Genomic DNA, 13,477 nt, shown 5'->3' with positions numbered 1-13,477 from the left:
ACCTTGCTGACACCTTGATCGTGGACTTACAGAAATGTGAGAAATAAATTTCTGTTGTTTAAGCCACCCAGTCTGTGATATTTTGTTATGGCAGCAATAGCAAACTTATTGAGTCCCCCTGCTCCCCACGCCCTTGCTGTCTCCAGAAAGCGCAACAGCCAACCATACAAAGTCAGCTATATGCTAGTTCCCTTATCTCTAAAATGAGGGGCTGTGATATATCCTCTGTAACTCACTTCTAACTCTGGCATTCCATCTACCTCGAACATGAATTAGTCCACTAGAGTGGGAGAGAATCTCAGGGTATAAACTGTGAATGAATAAGCTAGCTCTCTCTCAGCTCACTTAACTCAGTGGGTTCTATTGACTTTTAAAGAACAGTTTAATCACTTTCGGGATTTTATTTTTCATTCACTTCATATTTACTGAGCACCTATCAGGTGCTCGGAATAGTACTGGGCTCCTGACTTCTCTGTTGCTATGCCTCCCTATTTTACCCTAGGTCCAAGTAAAATGCTCTTATAAACTTTTACTCATACTTTCTTTTTCTCTTGCTCTCCTTCTCTCTCTCTCTCTCTCTCTCTCTCTCTCTCTCTCTCTCTCTCTCTCGTTCTCTCTCTCTCTCTCTCTTTCTCTCTCTCTCAAACACACACACACACACACACACACACACACACACACACACACACACACACACACACAATTCAGAGTCAGACACCCTGGATTTGACACCTGGTTCTGTTCCTTAATATTCAAGACCTGATATGGGGCCTGTTGACCACTCCAAGCCTCATATGCAAAAAGGCATGTGGCAGAAATTGCTGCAAGCCATCCCATATCCAGTCTCCCTTTATTTCTTAGAGGCAGAGACTGATTTTTCCCTTGAGGCATAAATGTGCAGAGCTAAAAGACCCAGCCCTTTGCAACTAGATGCAGCCATGTGATTAATTTCTGGCCAATGAGATGGGAGTGAAAGTATTGTACGTGACTTCCAGAGAGGCTGCTTACAAGAGCTGATTTCTGTGGGAAATGAGCCCTTTGTCTTTCTTCCTTTGTTTCCTCCCTGCTGCCTAGAATGTAGGTGTGATGACTGGATCTTAAACTACCACCTTAAACCATGAGATCAGCAAGAGGATAAAAGAAATATACTGAAGATGACAAAGCGGAAAGATGGAGGTACTCTGGGTCCCTGAGGACTCTTTCTACCAGCCCTGACCTGTCTCATTCGGAGCTTCTTTTACATGAGAGATTAAACCTTTATGTGTTTAAGCTACTGTTATTTGGGACTTTATATTATAAGTAGCCAAATCTTGACCTGTCAGATACAGAAAATAATAATACCACTTAGAATTGTTGTCAGAGTGAAATTATATATGTGAAAACCTTGGTATATTGCGACATACAGAAAGGACTCAGTAAAAAGTAGCTATGATTATCAATAGACCTTCTTTGATTCACTGATGAGGAAAAAAAGGGATTGTTTATTTGCTTGTTTGTTTGGGCCCCAGGTCTGTCTTTTATCAGAAGATCATTTCCTAATCACTTACACTCCAGTGTCTTGGTGTCTCCAGGCTTCTACCTGACAACAGTTCCTCTCTCTATGATATACAGACCCAGCCCCGATAGCTCGTCTTGGCTTGCTGATCTCAGTACTTTCTTGGTTCTTTGTTATACTCATTCTGCCCCAAATTTGTGTACAACGTCACCTGACCCCCTGACGGTGGTGCTTCCCCTAACTGACCCTCTCAACGCACTTTCTCAAAAATCTCTCAGGATCACTACACACACCCTTTGCCTCCCCATGAAGTTACTGCCACTTCTGGAAACTTGAATCCAGGCCAAATCTGTCTCAAATACCTGCACATCTTTGTAATTACAGTTTTAACTCTGCTGGCTCAAGCAGAGTGAGCCTGCCTCCAAATGAGCAGGGTTTTTTTAATTAAATTTATTGGGGTGACAATGGTTAGTAAAGTTGCATAGGTTTCAGGTGTACAATTCTGTATTACATCATCTATATATCACATTGTGTGTTCACCACCCGGAGTCAGTTCTCCTTCCATCACCATGTTATGATCCCTTTTACCTCATCTCCCACCCCTCTCCCCGCTTACCCTCTGGTAAACACTAAACTATTATCTGTGTCTATAAGCTTTTATTTCTTCATTTGTTTGTCTTATTCCTTTGTTGTTTTCAGTTTTATATCGCACATATCAGTGAAATCATATGGTTCTAGTTTTTATTTGTTTACAAAATCTAGTTCCTTCTATATCACAGATACCTTTTGCTGCTGCTAGAAAACCTCAGGCACAGGGCGTGTTTTCTCCTACCCTCTTGTCTTTGCTTGTACTACTGTCCCCTTGGGAATGCTCTCCCTGCTCCTTTTCTACCCATATAATTTTGTACCTCTTTTATATTCTGAATTTTTAAAATGTCTATATTGTACACAACTTGCTTTTAATACTTTTTAAAATCAGTAGTGTTTGTTATTTAACAGCTCACCCATTCTTTTATGTCTGTCTCTGAAAGATCTCCATTGATTCCTGGAGTCCACACCTTTGTTTTCCTGGTCCTCACTCCAGGGACAGGCAGTGTGGGCCAGTTCTGACTGTGATTGGAGGCTGACCTGTGTGGTTCTCCAGTGTGGGAATATTCTGGCCCCTCCTCTCTGCTATAAACTCCTAATGGTGATTATAAAATATGTCCACAAATTCTCTTCCCTTCAAAAAGTGAAACCTAATTCTCCTTCCCTTGAATGTGGGCTGTACTTAGTAATTTGCTTCTGACAAATACGAGGTGTAATCAAAAGTTACGGTGAATGTTTACATTAAAAAAAAAATGTATTGCAGTAAAAGACACATTTCCATTAATCCCCCTCAAAATATGCCTTCTTGCTTCGAACACATTTATCCCATCGTTCTTGCCATTTTCTGAAGCAGTTCTGGAAGTCCTCTTTTGTGAGTGTCTTTAGTTGTGCTGTAATGGCTGCCTCAATGTCCTGAATCAATTCAAAATGTTTACCTTTCATGGTCATTTTGACTTTGGGGAAGAGCCAGAAGTTACATGATGCCAGATCCAGTGAATGAGGTGGATGAGGACACACCACAATGTTTTTATTTGACAGAAATAGCCGTACCAGAAGTGATGTGTGACACAGAGCCTTTCCATTGTGATCACAAAATGCGGTGAAGGCTGCTGCCGAATGCCATCCAATGGAAAAGCAGGGATCTTCAATGCGAGAAGCAGCCCATCAAACCTTAGTAACAGTGTGTGACAAGTTTCAACTTGTTCAGTGCAGTCAATCAGGGGTGAGCTACAGTTGAGAGAAGGTGTGTTTTAAAGTGTGCCGTAAATCATCCGCCATCATGCCAACACACCATTGCACACATCACTTCTGGTACATGGCAATTTCTGTCAAATAAAAACATTACAGTGTATCCTCATGCCCCTTATTCACCAGCTCTGGCACTGTGCGACTTTTGGCTCTTTGCCAAAGTCAAAATGATTCAGGACATTGAGGCAGCCACAACAGCACAACTAAAGACACTCATGAAAGAGGACTTCCAGAACTGCTTCAGGAAGTGGCAAGAACAACGGGATAAATGTGTTCGAAGTAAGGGAGAGTATTTTGAGGGAGATTAAAGACAATGTGTCTTTTACTGTAATAATTTTTTTTTTTTTACTTAAACATTCACTGTATTGTTTAATCACATCTCATAGAATGTGGCAGCAGTCACAGCAGGTGATTTTCAAGACTAGTTCATAAAGGCACAGCCGCTTTTTGTGCTCTGTGTGTGTGTGTGTGTGTGTGTGTGTGTGTGTGTGTGTGTGTTTCTCCCTCTCTGGGATCTTTTACTCTGGGGGAAGCCCACTGCCATGCCATGAAGACACTCCAGCAGCCCTATGGAAAGGCTCACATAGTGAGAAACTGAGGGTTCCTGCCAATAACCAATAAGAAACTCAGGTCTGCCACCAACTTCATGAGTCATTTGCTAGAGAATGAACAAAATTTCAGAACAAGGTATTAGAGGGTTTTCTAACTTCTAAACTCTTTTGCACTTTGAAAGTGAATCCTGCGGACCCAGTCAAGCCTTCAGATAACTGTAGTCTAGCTGATGTCTTTACTATAACCTCATGAGAGACCCTGAGGCAGAATCACTTACTTGATAAGTAGTAACTGGATTCCTGACCCATAGAAACTGTGTGAGATAATAAATTCTGTATTTTTTGAGCCACTGAGTTTTGGGGTTGCATCATAGATAGTTAATAGACTCCTTGAGGGCCATTTTGTGGCCTCTGTCATAATATCATGCATAGGGTTGGTCTCGTAGTAATTATATGTTAAGTATTTGTCAGCCAATTGTTTTGACCATGAAGGATTGCTTGCTTCCCCAGCAAGGGACAGTTTAGGGAAGGCTATAATTTGGACTTTCAGGACAGCAAAGATAATATAAAGTGGTGAACTAAGGACACAGCATGATATAGAAGTTTATTAGTTTCCTATGGCTGCTGTAACAAATTATCACAAATTTGGTGGCTTAAAACATGCATATTTATTCTGTTACAATTCTGGAGATCAAAAGTCAAAAATCAGTTTTCTGGACTAAAGTAAAGGTGTGAACAGGGCTGGTTACTTCATTCAGGAGGCTCTTGGGGAGAATCCATTTCTAGCTTTTCAAACTTCTAGAATTACATTTCTTCTATTCATTGGTTCATGGCTTCTTCCTCTATCTTAAAACCAGCAGGGTAGCGTCTTCAAATCTCTCTCTGCTGTCTTCATATCACTTTCTCTCTATAATCACATCTTGTGGCTACATCTGTCCCACCTGGCTAGTCTAGAATAATTGCCCCATCTCAACATCTGTAACAATCATATGTGCAAAGTCCATTTTTGTCTCATAATATTCACGGACTCTGCGGATTAGGACATGGACATACTTTGGGGCCATTATTCAGCCTACCACAAGCAGAAAAACCCCACTTCTAGGGTCATACAGATTCAAATTCAAATCTTCTGATTAACAATTGTATGGTGTTGAACAAATAACATTTAACTAAGCCTAGGTTTTCTCATCTCTATAACATGGACAATAAAACTTATTAAATGGATACAACATGTAAAAGTACCTGGCACTTCATGGTTTCTAAATAAGTGCTAGCTTTTCTCATTCTTCTTTTTACTGAGTAGCTAGGAAGAAAAGGACCTGAGCCAAGAAGAAAGAGGACTCGGAGGCTGTGGGACTAGTAACTAGTTTTTAATGGTGTGATTGTTTACAAGGCAATTTTAGGCCTATTATCTCATTTATTCCTATAGTCCCACTTTACCAAATGAAGAAAACAGACATCAAGGAATTAAGTGATTTTCTCAAAGTCACCTAGCTAGCAAGTGCCATAACCAGATCTTCTGATACTAAATCCTAAACTTTTTCCTTTATACCCCATGCATTTGGGTAGGACCTACAAAAATCAGAATGGCTACCAAACAAACTATTAGGTTGGTGCAAAAGTAATTGCGGCTTTTGCAATTATTTTTAACCTTTTAAACCGCAATAATGTTTGCACCAACCTAATAAATGAAATGAGAAACGGAGGACAGTAAAATAGTGTGTTATCATGAATGCTTGGAGGGATGGTGCCATAAAGGCTTTCAGAGAGCGGAAAGGAAAAGCAATCATGAGAAGACAGTGTTCTCCGAAGCAAGCCCAGGCTGGCTCTTGGAAAACAAGAAGAGAATGGGACTTGCTTTCACCCCTATACGATCCATTTCCATTCTTCTCGTCTCACAAAAGCACAGAGGTGCACTGTGGAGAGTTACCTCAGCTCTTTGGTAATAAATAACTTTCAGATGTAGCTAATCATTTTGGCTTATCAGATGAGACAACGTCTTGGGAGTCAAAGGCCAATCCGAGGAACAAGTCCATGACTCCAGGAAGGAATTACATGAAATCGCATTGCAGCAAGGCTTGTCTGGCTCCTGAGCATGGAGAGTTCTCCTCGGTCATCTGCCAGGGTGGATCCATACTCAGAAGGCGGGAGAGCTGCTCGGCCAGTGGCGGAGGTTCACGCTGGACTTAGACTGAGTGGGGAGAGCTATTTGTAACCCTCCCAGGTTACAAATAATGAAGGAAAATAATGAAATAAAGTCAATAATAAAAACACATCACACTTAGCCCTTAACATTTACACACACATTACCCTATATTTTCTCACTTGTCATCACAAATTCATGCTCATTTTACAGGGAAAGAAAAAGATACAGTGAAAGAGCTATCAATTAGTCAATGTTTAATGTTCGCTAACCATTGGACCAGGAGACTTACAAGTTTATGCAAATGTAATCATCTCAGGTTCTCCATGAGGTAGGTCTTCTCACCGCCAGATGAAGAACCTGAGGCTCAAGGAGGTTAAATGGCTTGCCCAAGGCCACAGCTACCAGGTGACAGAATCAGAATTGAAATACAAGGAGGGCAAGGTGCTTCCTAGCAGAGGATTTTAAATGAGAAGTGTGTGTCAAGTGCCTGTCACCCAGTCAACACTTTGCAAGCAGTTAAGTGTTATTTGCCACCCTCAGTGTCTTTAGAAAGGCTCTGGCATGTCCCCTATCCAAGGATCACTCTTCCACAGATGTCTCTGGGGCCAACTCTTTGCTCTGGAGTTAGGTTAAGCCACTGCTGACTTCACACACTTCTCCATTAGAAAGTGCCCACAAGGAAACTGAATGCACTGAGTTCCTTCTAGTCATCACACCTCAATGTGACCATTTATCAGAAGGAATATCTAGGAAGGCTAGGAGGGGACATTCCTCTCCAGCTTTCAGGATGATGAGGAAAGGGGGCAGTGCAAGGTGTCAGCATGGTGCATTGTGGAGGGTCTCCTTCGAGGATCTCTGACTACGGACTGGAGGACCCTAGGGAACCATTATTTCCCTGATGACCAACCCAAAGGGGGCACAATGGCCATCTCTCTATTGTGGCTACATCTGCTTTAGGCACTTACGTGGGAATGCCTGGTTGTCCGCTGATTGGAAAAATGGACATGAACACCAGAGCCTGTTTGCAGAGATCAGGCCCATAAGCTACAGAGGTCAAACCCAGCAAAGACAGGTCTCCCCAGCTACGCCAACTCAACTCTAACCAGCAAGGTCACATCTGAGTGACCATAAGCTGAGAGGCGAGCCTGAGTCTCTGAGAGTCTGGTGAGCTGACAGCAAACCTTCGGATGCAGAGAGCTAGATCTACACTTGATCAGCACACCGAGGGAGGTCTGAGGGAGAAGGGACTGGGATAGTGGTACAGACAGAAGAGGTGGGGCTAGGCTGGGGCCAGCATCCAAGGAGCTGAGGATTCAGGGAACCAGCAGCATGGATGGACAGAGGCAACCTGAATGACCCACATGGAAAACTGTACATCTGAAGCCTGGCACCCATGCCACCTTAAATATGTTATATTAGACAACCACTATTTTGAGGCAGCTCTTTGCCCAAAGTCCTTTCTGGCTGGTGTCAGGAGACCTTGTCATTTGCCCTGGAATTCCACCTCAGTCAGATGGGAGCTGAATCAGTCCCGTGTCAGCCCAGGGACTAGGCTCACTCCAGTGAAGGGATAGAGCAGGTCCTTTCCATAGCCACTTAGATCCTGGCTTTGATCTTTTCCCTCTAGAGAGGGAGTCAGAGGGGCCTCCTCAGCGATGGAGGAGATGTCACAAAGGGGCCTTGGAATGATATGCTTCTGTAGTATCCCAGAGCCTGGCCGCCACAATATACGGAAACAATAAAACATGGAAAACTAAGTCAACCTTAAGCCAAAGGTTTCCTGAGAGTTGGGAGTCAGAGGCTCTGTAGCAGCTAACTTAATTTCTCCCTCAGTATCTGCATGTTCTCGAAGCAGTTGGACAGGCCCAGCCAGACTTCAAATGGCTCCACACGGGAAACAGGATTGGAATAATACCCTGAGGACCTCCTTGGATATTATATTCCCCCTTCTGGCTAATTTTTATTTCAATATTAAGGAGAGGTCTTTTGTCCCTCTAGGATGCTCTCCCATTCAGTTTAATTTAGAAAACAAGCCTTTAAAATATTGAATTGCAAATTACTTTCATGGTCTGGGAAAGGAGTGCCAGTTGTGGGGGGCCATGTGAACAAGGCCTAACAAAGCCTGGCGTGTGGTGGCCCACATCTGCCTGCAGGCCAGCTCAGGGCACCTGCAGATAGGAAAGCCTCAGCCCCAGCAGAGTCACAGGGCTGAGACCAAGGAGGAGAGAGGAAGGGCATGGGATGACACCGCCAGCTGGGATGGGGCGAGGGACTTGGCAAGGGCGGCGTGAAGGGCCTGCAGCCAGGTGACCTGGATGGGGGCCCCAGAGCTAACCCAAGGTAGGACTCAGCTCTGAGCTTTGCCCAAACGTGGAGAGCAGAGAGCTCCAGGCCTGAGGCTTAGGGCAATCCCGTTTGTTTTTCCGAGAAGAGGGAAATCCTCAGGCTGCTGCTTAGTGATCCCCACCCACTCCCAACCCCCTCAACAATGAACCTCACTTCCTGAAGGATCACCATTTGGTCCCTATCCCGACTCTGCCCCAGGATAAAGTGCACAAAGTCAATTCAAAGATAGCAGGTGGGGTTGGAAGAGATAGGCTTTGGGGCAGAGTGAATCAAATCCAGCCCCCCACTCACTGGCTAGGTGGTCATGGGTAAATTGTTTAATTTCTTTATGGCTCCCTTCCTTCCTCTGTAAAGTGAAACTAATGATGTCCACCTCAAAGGGGTTTTGAGAGGGCCTGTCTCATACGCGGTCAGACAATTAAATTCGCGAACTTGTTGCAACGATGTTGTTAACCTTTTATGATATCAGAGGGATTATTCATTATGAATTTGTACCAACTGGACAAGCAGTTAACCAACTTTACTATTTGGAAGTGCTGAAAAGCTGCATGAAAAAGTTAGACGACCTGAACTTTTCACCAACAATTCGTGGCTCTTGCATCATGACAATGCACCAGCTCACACGGCACTGTCTTGTCTGTGAGGGAGTTTTTAGCCAGTAAACAAATAACTGTATTGGAACACCCTCCCCGCTCACCTGATCTGGCCTCCAATGACTTCTTTCTTTACCTGAAGATAAAGGAAATATTGAAAGGAAAACATTTTGATGACATTCAGGACATCAAGGTAATACAGCTCTGATGGCCATTCCAGAAAAAGAGTTCTAAAATTGTTCTGAAGGGTAGACTAGGCGCTGGCATTGGTGCATAGCTTCTCAAAAGGGATACTTTGAAGGTGACCGTAGTGATATTTAGCAATGAGGTATGTAGCACTTTTTCTAGGATGAGTTAACGAATTTAATTGTCCGACCTTGTAGGTGCACAATAAAGGTCCTTGTCCACTTTCCCTTTCCTCTGAGCAAGAGCCCAGGCAGAGCGCAGGGACCCCAGTCTCAGAGCATTTGCTGCCAACCCTAATGGCACCTGATGCACTTTGCCTGAGCCTTCCACTTTGAGGGGGCATGACCCACAGGGGGACAGGACAGAGCCCCAGACCCTGAGACAGGACAGTCTGGACAGACGCCGCACTTCTGCTGAGGTCTCACTCAGCACAGAGCTCCTGGAAGCCACCTAGGGAAGCACCCAGAGCCACCCACGTTTGTATTGCACATCATGAACCCCAACGCACCTTCACCTGCATCCTATATCTGGCTTAACACCAGATATAGTAATAGGCAGATAGAGTTGATGTGTCTTTTATTGTTCTCATTTTACGGATGAGAAACTCAAGGTTTGAGCAGTTTATATCACTTGCCTGAGGTCATGGAGCTAATGAGAGGCAGAGTTGGGGATCAAACCCACTTCATAGGTCCCCAGTGCAGTGCCCCCTCCACCACATCCTGTCAGTGAGCACCCTTCGGCTGAAGTTGCACCTGAGGCTGAGAAGGAGATGGAAACCCATCCAAGGTTAAGCATGACCGCTGGGTTGGAAGGGCTAGGATGGAGGCTGACCCCTCCAGAGTGGCTTGTTAATTCAGTGCTAGTTTGACCCCTTCAATTAGCTGCTGGACAGAGCCAAGCCCAGGAGAGATGGACAGCAAGGCTTAATGGAAATGGGGATGCTGGTGATAATATGAACAATCTGAATTATGGTCTCAATTTGCACAGAGCCTGATGGATTTGCAATAATTCCAAACCAGGTCAAGTGTCTGTGTCTCCTCTTTTGCTGATCTCACACAAAGTCTCTCCATTTGTCAGGCTCCAGCTCTTTCTCTCCTGGTAGCTGCCCACACTCTCCCTCCCCTTGTCAGCTATGCTCTCCGCAGTTCCCTCTGCAGCGCTCTGACCTGAGGGCACCTCTGCAGCTGGGCGCAGAGGAAATGGGGCTGTTAATAGCAAAACATAGGGACCTGGGAGCTCTGAGACCATCCACAGAGACAGACTGCACTCTGAGGTGAAAAAAGGGACATCTCTCCACTGTCCAGGAACCTCTTCCCGTGATGTCTTTTATGACAAAGGGATAGCAGGACTTAATATCTTAGGGGTTCATTGTGTGTAGGTGTAATATGGCTGTAGTTAATCTACCTTGGGATATACCGTGTTTCCTCGAAAATAACACCTAGTTGGACAATCAGCTCTAATGCATCTTTTGGAGCAAAAATTAATATAAGACCTGGTCTTATTTTACTATAAGACCAGGTATAATATAATGTAATGTAATATAATATAATACAATACAATACAATACAATACAATACAATACAATACAATACAATACAATACAATACAATATAATATAATATAATATAATATAATATAATACAATACATACCGGGTCTTATAATATAACATAATATAACACTCGGTCTTATATTATATAAGACCGAATCTTTTATTAACTTTTGTTCCACAAGATACGTTAGAGTTGATTGTGCAGCTGGGTCTTATTTTCGGGGAAGCACGGTAGTTGAGTCCTCCTGGCAGTGGGAATTAGGACAGTAGAGGCCTGGAGTAGACGCCAGAACTTCCTCTAGGCCAACCCAGGGATAATTGACATATTTCATAGTTCACGAGCATCCTGGAAAACTTGAAAAATCTTACGACATCTCCCCTCTTCCTAGACTTCTGCAGCTGGAGCCTGAGAAGGGTTGGTCTCATGGCGGGAGGGTGGTGGTGTTGGGTGGGGACAGATGGTGGCAGGTTCTAGTAGAAGTGCTGCTCTTGATCTCACATGTCTGGTACTAGCCTGGCTAAAGTGGTGGGGGAAACCTCTCAGATTATCTTGGCCAACGACCTACCTGATTTGCAAATTTTCTCCACAATTTCCCTACAAAGTGGACATCCGGCCTTGCTTGAATGCCTTCAGTACTAAGGAATTAGAGACTTTGTATGGTAACCCACACCATCTTCAGGTTGCTCTAACTGTTCAAATGTGTTTTTTTTTTTTCTTCTATTAGTGAAAAAAAATCTATCTCCCTTTGCTTCCATCCTTTCTTATCTACACCAAAGGCTAAACAATGGGTAATAAGATACTTACTATTGCTTGGGGATCATAGTACAGCCTCCTCCCTTTCTTCACCCAAGAAGGCTTCCTTGGTCTACTTAACGGCCTGGGGAATGGGAAAGAGCGCTAGACCAGCATTCAGGAGACCTGGGCACTGAACCCAGCTGAACTATGTGGAATGTTTGGCAAGTCTGTTCATGGGTCTGTCCTTTCCTTCTTAACTCTTGATATGGATCCATTTGTATAGGTTCTGGATGAGCACAGTTGCTGGATAAGCACCTACTATGAACTTGGTCTTAGGATGTGTGTTATAGAATAGAGGACTTAAAAATAATTATTATTACTATTATTTATTGAACATTTATTATATGCTAGGCCTTTTGCTAAACACACTACACAATCACTTCCTTTCTCATGCTTCCACCTTAACAGGTAAGATCTATTATTATCTCCATTTTGTAGATAAGAAAGAGAAGCCCATAGAAGTAACTTGCTAGACATGACATAACTGTTAAACGGTAGAAATGTAATTTGAGCTCAAGTTTGTCTGGTTCCCAAAATATGCTCTTAACCACTATGCAAAGATACACCCCTAGCCTTGTGAAACCTAAAACCTAGTAGGGAAGAAAAAGCTAAAACTCAAAAAACTCTAGGATATATATACAAATATGAAATCATTACACTGTATATCTGAAACTAATATCACATTATATGTTAATTGTACTTCAATAAAAAATTTTAAATAATTAAAAAAATTTTTAAAAACACAAAAGACAATAAAAGGTAATGGAAATGGAAACTAGAATTGAATTTGAGTCTAAACCTCAGTCTAATAAAAGTGTACTATGCTAAAAAATGTAGCAAATATATTTTTATATATATTTATAAATATATATTTACATATTGAATGAATGAATGAACAAATGCATGAATGAATGAACAAATGAATAAATGAATGAATGACTATCTAGGCAGAACAAGGCAGAAAAGTCCCAAAGAAAACACAGGATTTAAGAAAATTCCAGGGTACTATTTCCAGGGGATTAAATAGAACAGAAATGAGGAAATCCTGTACAGAAAGCACATTAAAGAAAAGATGGCATTTTTACTACCCATTCATTTATTCATTTGTAACGAACACTATAACATTCAGTCTTTGCCTTTCAAGGAAATAAATAGACTAGGGGGAAAGTCAGGTACTCAGGGTAGTGGAGTAAAACACGGGAGAGAAAGAAAGAAATGCAGATACACTAGAATAATGAAGTAAATCAGCAAAGGAGATGCTACTCTGTACCATGCAGGTGATAAATGTGTTGGCCCTGAAAGAGAAGAGAGAGCGGCAAGGCCTGAATAAATGAAGGAAAGCTTCTTGGAGTAAGCCTTTGGAGGACATGGAGAGTGAGGCAGGGAAAGGAAGTGTATTTAGTGCACAATGGGTAGAGCAGAGAGGCCAGAACAGAGACTTAGGATGTGGTGGGCAAGAGGCCTAAAGAGGACATTTAGAGCCATATTGTGAAGGATCCTGAATGCTGAGGTAAGGGATGTAAAATTGATCTCATGGACATTGTGGAAAAAGAGCTTTCTAGTTGGAGAAAGCTTAGAGGAAGGACTGCATTACAGTGTGTGGAGCAGACAGCTCCTGCCCCAGCCGAGTGACACAGCCTCCCTGATACTACCCTTGCACTGAGCACCTACCACAGTATAGTCTGTGGAGATTCCATGAATAAGGAGACCCATTAAAATGGCTCATCTTCTGGGTGACAGAAGGTTAGGAGAGAGAAAGAGAACAGAAGGACAGAGAGCCAGGGAGGGTAGGACAGAAAACAGAAAAACATGGCACACGCCAAGCTCTAAATCCTGGGAAGGTTCGGGAAGACCACGCCCATGAAGGCTTCTAGGTACTCACAGGTGAGGTCACCAGAAGCACTCTGGGGAAGTGTGCTTCCACGCTGGGGAAGCTAGGGAAACTGCTTTGTAAAGCATTGTGCCCTGGCTCATTCC

This window comes from Rhinolophus ferrumequinum, chromosome 11 (assembly GCF_004115265.2).
Source record: "Rhinolophus ferrumequinum isolate MPI-CBG mRhiFer1 chromosome 11, mRhiFer1_v1.p, whole genome shotgun sequence".
NCBI classification, from domain to species: Eukaryota; Metazoa; Chordata; class Mammalia; order Chiroptera; family Rhinolophidae; genus Rhinolophus; species Rhinolophus ferrumequinum.
This window is presented reverse-complemented; position numbering follows the sequence as displayed.